This window comes from Tupaia chinensis, unplaced genomic scaffold (genome assembly GCF_000334495.1).
Source record: "Tupaia chinensis unplaced genomic scaffold, TupChi_1.0 Scaffold000073_1, whole genome shotgun sequence".
NCBI classification, from domain to species: Eukaryota; Metazoa; Chordata; class Mammalia; order Scandentia; family Tupaiidae; genus Tupaia; species Tupaia belangeri.
The window spans coordinates 184,713-192,592 of NW_006159533.1; positions in this window are offsets into that span (position 1 = coordinate 184,713).

Here is a 7,880-nt window from a genome sequence, read left to right on the forward strand (position 1 = left end):
AATCACCCGTAATAGAAGTACTGGGGGAGGGCAGGATCCCAGAGTACAACGTGGGAGTATGAATGTCCTGGGAATAATCAAGAGATGGAAGTGAGGAGGTGCCATCTAGGACTGTGTTGGACTCAGATTGGATATCTGAAGATGAGTACTTGGGTATAGCTGAAGGCCATTCTGGAAGTGCAAGCCATGTGCCAAGGGTCATGGATCAGCAACAGGACCAGGCAGAGCTGCCAAGGGGACAGTCCAGATGACGCTGTGTGGGCTGGGGAATGCCACCCATCAGAGCAAAGGTTTTAGTGCAGGCCCTGTGTCTGTAATCCAGTGTGAAAATATTTATTTCCCTCTGATGTGTGACTCAAAGCAAGGACAGGTCTAGTCTAGCATAGCAGCCTCTGTGGAATCTGGAATCAGGCCAACACTAACAGTCAGGGCTGTTCCTGAGGTGCTGGCTGTGTGTCTCTCCCCACAACTCAAAATATTCACCTTACCATCCTCCCATTCGCCCCTTACCACCCATTTCAGGTGTGCACAGGTACTTACCCATGCTTTTCCTTCATCCTGCCATCTCAGTGTTAATGCCAACAATTCATGGGGCCTGCTCTGAGCCCCGGGTGTGTTGCCTGTTACATGCAAATGCTGCTTAATTCTGCACAAAGTTGTGAGGAAAAGAGGAGGAAGCCCTGATGGAAAGTATCTCCCCTAGTGGCTGGAACTCTGTGGGCACTTGCCTACTCACAGTGTATGTGAAAACATTAGCCCATAGATTGTCTAAGAATCTTCACTGCAGTATATTAAACAAAAATAAGGGTGTAATAAGTTGGATCTAGAGAGACTGGCAGCCCAATTTCTTTTTTTTTCTTTACTATTATTATTATTGTTATTTTATACATTCAATTGCTAATAGATCACTTACTTTGTAAAGAGAATTTAACCAACATGAAATATTCCTCAGACTCGTTTAGTTGAGAATAGTGTACACATCATCAACAGGTAATAAATCATTTCTGTGTCTCACAAATGTCTTACCTCTCTATTTTTTCTCCCTAATTTCATTTCTTAACCTTTTCCCCAAACCCACCATCCTTTTACACTGTCTCCAGTGTCCATAACTTTTTCAATGCTTTTATGTCCTCCAATTTTTCAGTCTCTCCCATAGAGAATGGACAGTTAATAAATGTTAAGTGGAGACCTATGTTTCTCTATCATAGTTTGACTTACTTCACTCAGCAATAAATCTTCCATATTTGTCCAATTTCCATCAAAAGTCAGGGCCTCATTTTTTATGACTGAATAGTATTCCATGGAGTATATGTGGCAGCCTAATTTCTAAAGATAATGCAAAATTCTCCTCCCTACTGTTAGAATTCAGATTCCACCACGTAAAGAAAGAAAAGGTAACAAGAGAATGCATACACATGTACACTAAGAGCTCTGTGTCTGGGAAGAGATGGTTATTCATGTGGTGTAAGCTCAGATCCAGCCATACCCATGTGTTTATGCATGTGGGAAAATACAGGTTCACATGAGAGTGAACCAAAGCTCTCTCTCATGTTAGCTTCCTGTGGGAACCATTGACATCCCCAAGCACACATGGTGCACAAAGTTCAAAACCAGGAAGACACTCTGGTGCTGGAATAAGAGCAAGGTTGTCCTTTGAGGTGATGTTGACTAATTGGGGTAGGAGGTAGTATTCTGGTATGTTGGGACAATCCCATATTTAGGGAAGGGTGCAGTGGTGCTAATCACCCTAGAAGTAATCCCTGAATGTCCAATGCCTGTTGATCCCTGTGGAGTCTGAGATCAGATACAGTTTTCTGTACTCACCAGGGCCCTAATGTTGAGGGTGTCAAGTTGAAGACAAGCCAGCAGTTGCCCTGGGAGGTCAGGGAGTTGGGCCCATCATAGCCCAGGCTTTGTACATGCCCTTTCTCATATGTTCCAGCTGCCCCCTCACGAGGACCCAATCCATGAAGGCTCTGAGGGAGGAGTAGATGGGTATCAAGTGCCACATAATATTCCTACAATTTCTTTCTTGAGGTGTGAGAAGGGCAGAGAGAGGTAGTGGGAGAACTCCTAAGCAGGCCTGAGTGGGGGCCAGGCAGGAAAGAAAGACAAATACAGAATGAGGTAAAGAGGTGAAGATGGAAGAAAAACAGACAGACTGAAGGATCTGCAAAGGGAGGCAGAGAGAAGGGTCATTCAGAGAGTTGGACAGTGATACAGAGAAAGATGAAGAGAGAGAGAAGTGCAGGCAGAAGAAATAAGAGATGGAGAACACTTGGCAAACAGGAGAAGGGCCCAAAGAGAATAAAAGAGAAAGGGCCAATAGAGAAAGGGAAAGGAGAGAGAGACTATGAGAATGATAGAAGGAGGGAAGAGAAAAAAGGGTTATAAGAAAGAGACAGAAGGAGCCAGGAGGGAAGAAGGAATTCTTTTTTTTTTTTTTTTTGAGAGTTTTTTTTCACTATAGGGCACATGCACTCGCCAGACAGACAGAGAGAGACAGAGAGACAGAAAGCGAAAAATCACCCCCAGGGGGGATGGTCACGCCGCAATCCCTTCTCCTCCATTCTCCTCTCGGGATCTTGGGCACGTATGCACACGCGCCCAGCGTGAGTTTCAAGCCACTGGGTCCGGGACGCGAACCACAGTCGACTACGTGGGAGTCCAGCGACATAGACATGCCAACTGCTGGTTGCCGGAAGAAGAAATTCTGTGTGGAGAAGGTGTGGACTGATGAGCCCAGGTGGGAAAGTCAGAACAGGCTGGGGGTCTGGGCATTTAAGAGGTTATCTCCTAGATGAAATTTCTGAACGTTGTGTCTGTAGATATAAGATACTCATTTTCTAGATATAATAGAGGTTATTAGACTTTGGCTGTCTACTTGTTCTTGTCATCTAAGTAGTTTCTGAGTCATTGTGTCTAGTTATCCATGAAATCAACTAACTTACTTTAAGGTACTGGTATCAAAAGAAGTTAGACAAAGCCCAATAGAAAGTGAGTAAAAGTGAGCAGTCAGTTTGATATCATGTTTTAGCCACATCCTAGCAAATTTTAGCCAAGTCCTGGACATATACCAAGAAGAAACTAGGGATGCAATATCAAGGATGTAGAATTAATATAGATATCATAGATAAAAGGTGAAAATAAGAATCTCATAAAAATCTAGAAATCTAACATAGCAACAAAGGATAGCAAATAACTAAGGAAGGTGGCCTATACTGGCCTAATACAATGTGTTGGCGAGTTTATTTCTCCTCTTCTATTTTATGGAAGCATTTATAAAAAATTAGTATTCATTTTTTTATTAAATGTTTGCTAAAATTCACCAGTAAAACTAGTTTAACCTGAGCTTTTGTTTGTGGATATTTTTTCTTTTCCTAGTAGTTTAATGTCTTTACTTACTTTATTAATATAGTTATTTAGATTTTCTATTTTTTCTTGAGTAGGTTTCGGTAGTTTTGACTTTCAGAGATTTATTCTGTTATCCTAAATTTTCTAATGTGCTAGCATATTTTTGTTCACATTATATTTCTTAAAAAAAAAAAAAAAAAGGCAGAAAATGAGAGAAAAAAGAGGAACCCAACAGGATCTTCATGCCAGAATCTACTAGTGTTAGCCAGTCCAGATTGAGGGCAGGGACATGCTGGCGAGTAAAGGAATGCCTTGAGACCTGCGCCCAGAATCTTCCCATGAAAATCAAGCTTGTACGGTATGTATTACTGCTGTACCACCGTCTTGTCCTAACCAATTTTAACGTTCCATCTTTGTAAGGTTGAAAGTGGTGTTCTTTCTTCCATCACTGATTTTAGTAATTTCAGTCTTCGCTCTTTTTCTTAGCTAACCTACATGAAAGTTTATCATTTTTTTTTATATTTTCAAAGAATCATCTTTGAATTTCACTAATTTGTTATATTGTTTTTCTTTACTTTATTACATGAAATTTATTTTTTTTGATATTTTCAAAGAATCATCTTTGAATTTCACTAATTTTATATTGTTTTTCTTTACTTTATTCTTACTCCATTTGAATCCTTATTTGTCTTAATTTATTGTTTTTATTTTTAAGGTTTTTGCCATAGTGTGCATGTGCTGGCTGGAGAGAAACAAAGAGAAAAAAAAATGAGAAATGGCTCCCCCACCTGGAGGATGACCATGCCACAGTCCCTTCTCCTCCATTCTCCTCCTGAGATTTTGGCCATGCACACACATGTGCTAGGCATGATTTTCAAGCTGCCATGTCTGGCACTAGACCTGCAATCAGCTATGTTGGTATCTAGCACTTTGATCACCACGCCATCTGCTAGCCCCTGAATCTTTATTTTTCCCTCCTTGCTGTAGGTTTGGTTTGCTCTTCTTTTCCAGTGTCTTGGGGTAAAAGATTACATTATTGATTTGACTTTAAGCTTTAATGCAGATGTTTAGAAACTGCTTTAGTTGGGTCCCAAAAGTTTTGGTATGTTGTATTTTTTTTTACTGTATCTTAAAGTATTTTCTTTAAAATACTTTATATTTCAAGGGGCCAGTAGGTGGAATAGTGGCTAAGGTGCTGGATTCCCACATGGTTCATTGTGATTTGAGTCTCAGACCCGGTGGCTTAAAACTCTCATTGGGCACATGTGCCTGCATGCCCAGAATCCTGAGAGGAGAATGGAAGAAAAGAGACTGTGGCATGGCCATCCTGCCAGGGGAGATTTCTCACATTCCCTCTCTTTGTTTCTTTCTCTCTCTCCAGTGAGTGCACACACCCTATATCAAACATCTCTCTCTAAAAGAAAAAAAATCAAGACTGACAGAGAGAGAGGGAGTGAGGGAAGCACCTTTACCAGAAGGTCATCTTGTTATCATACCCTCAGCCTTTTGAGCCTGCCTAGATCATGGGCATGCCTCCTTGGTATATTCAAGCTGACTAGGAAATCAAACTCATGATTTTCCATTGGATCCAGTTTCTCCAGAGCAGTGTGTTATCACTAAATTGACCCTTAAAATATTTTCTAATTAATTTTGTGATTTATTTTTGACTAAATTATTAAATGTTTATTGCTTATCTAAATAACCTAAATGCCCATGAACAGATGAATGGAAAGAAAAACTGTAGCTTGTATTCTCAATGGAATACTATTCAGCCATACAAAACAACAAGGCCCTGGCATTTGATAGAAAGTGGACAAATATGGAAGATTTATTACTGAGTGAAGCAAGTCAGGCTATGAAATGGAGACATTGTATCTCCACTTAACTTATATTGACTTTCTACACTCTATGGTAGAGACTGAAAGACTGGAGGACATAAAAGGATTGAAAATTGTTATGGGCACTGGTGACAAAGTGGGAGAGGGTCTGAGGAAGGACATTTGGGGGAGGGACAGGGAGGCAAAGCATTAATGGCACAAAGAGGTGTGGTATTATCTGTTGAAGATATTTCATAGTTTTATCAACAGTACTAGGGAGAAATGTTCACCTGTTTAAATATCTATTTTGTAAGACAAATAATAATGTGATTGAATGTATGGAAGAAAATGAAATAAAAAAAAGAAAAGAAAAAAATAAAATAAAAGACTATTAGCCAATCAACATAGAAGGGACACATCTCAAGACAATAAAAGTCATACATGAAAATCCTATGCATAATATCATACTAAAGAGAAAAAACTAAGAGCTTTTTCACTAAAAAACTGTAATATAACACAGACTGCTGTTTTCTCCACTTCTTTTTTTATAAGAATTATTTTACTTAACTTTATTTATTTATTTATTTATTGTTATTTACTTATTTTTAATTTGAGCAGAAAGGGACAGAGCAAGAAAGAGAGTTAGAAAGTCATAAAGCAAGCCACCAGGTCCAGGACTTGAACTATGGTTGGCCATGTAAGAGTCCAGTCTCCTTAACCACCATGTGACCTACTGGCCTTTCTCTACTTCTTTTCAATATACGACTAAAGGCCCTAGCCAATCCAATCAGAAAAGAGAACAAAATAAAAGGCATCCAAGCAGGAAAAGAAATGAAGTTAGCTTTATTTGTACATGACATAATTATTTACTTATAAAACCCAAACTCCTGAAGTGATAAAAGAATACAGTAAAGTGGCAGGATGTAACATGAGCATATGAAAATCCACAGTATTTCTATACATGAACAATGAATGGACTGAATTAGAATTGAAGAAAGCAGTCTCATTCACAATAGCCACAAAAAATAATTACAAAATATGTAGAAATAAACTTAACCAAAGAAGTAAAAGATATCTACAAGGAAAACTATGAAAAACTATAAAAAGAAGTAGAAAGTTACACATAATGTAGAACATCCCGTGCTCCTGGATTAGAAGAATTTATATAATCAAAATGTCAGTTCTTCCCAATTTAATCTATAAATTTAATGCAATTCAAATCAAATTTCAGTAGGAGACATCTTACTCCCTGATACCAAAATATATCACAAAGCTGTGATAATCAAAACAGCATGGTACTGGCACATAAACAGTCCTGTTGATGGATGAAACAGTATTGAGAACTCGAAAACAAAGTACAAATTGTACAACCAACTGATTTTTCTACAAAGGGCATAAGGCAACCAGTGGGGAAAAGAATCGCTTTTCAGCAAATGGTGCTGTAAAACCTGGATATCTTTTACAGACAAATAAAACTTTATCCCTATCTCTCACCATTAACAAAAACCAACTCAAGGGACCAGCAGTTAGCATAATGGCTATGTCACTGAACTCCCATGTAGTCAACTGTGGTTCAAGTCCCGCACCTGGTGGCTTAAACTCATGCCGGGCACGTGTGCCTGTGTACCCAAGATCCCGAGAGGAGAATGGAGGAGAAGGGTTTGTGGTGTAGCCATCCTCCCTGGGGGGTGATTTCTCACTTTCTGTCTCTATGTCTCTTACTATCTTTCGGGGGAGTGGGTGCTCTCTGTAGCAAAAACTTCTCAAAAAAAAAAAAAAACTCAAAATGGAGCAAAGAGCTAAGCATAAAACCTCAAATTATAAAACAACTGGTGGAAAACACAGGATAAACTTTTGGAGATACCAGAGTAGGCAAAGACGTTTTTTTTTTTCCTGCTGTTATTTTCTTGCTTTCTAAAACTTATTTTTAATTTATTTTATACATTCAATCACTGTACATCACCACAGCTTGTAATATGAATTTTACAAGATGCATAAACTGCACACCAGTCCAGTTAAAGATACCATAAATGTTATTATCTCCATTTCTGTGTCCCTTAGATGCCTTGCCTCTTTATTTTTCTTCTTAATTCAAAGACTTCTTAAGATTCATAAAGCACAGGCAATAATCCCCAAAAGAGATAAGTGGGATTACATCCAATTTAAAAGCTTCTGCATAGAAAAATAAATAAATAAACAAACAATGAAAAAGATGAGTGAAAAAACAACCCTCTTAATCTGAAAATATAATTGCTGAATCATATGCTAGTTCTCTTTGTAGGTCTTTGAGGAACCTCCATATTCTCCTCTACTGTTGCCATACTAATTTGTATTCCCACCAACAGTGTGGGAGAGTTCCCTTTTCTCCACAGCCTCACCAGCACTTATCATTCTTTATTATTGTTTTTAATGTTATTCATTCTGATGGGGTTATGTGGTATCTCATTGTGGTTTTTATTTGCATCTCTTTTATGATCAGTGATGTTGAGCATTTTTCATCTGCTCTTTACCTGTTTGTATGTCTTCTTTAGAGAGTTGTCAATTCAGCTCATTTGCCGACCTATAAATTGGGTTTATTTATTTTTATTTTTTAGAGTAAGCTATTTGAGTTTCTTATGTATTCAGGTTATCAGTCCGTTATCTGAGACATAGTTTTCAAATATATTCTCCCATTGCGAGGGTAACTATTCACTCTAATTATTATTTCTT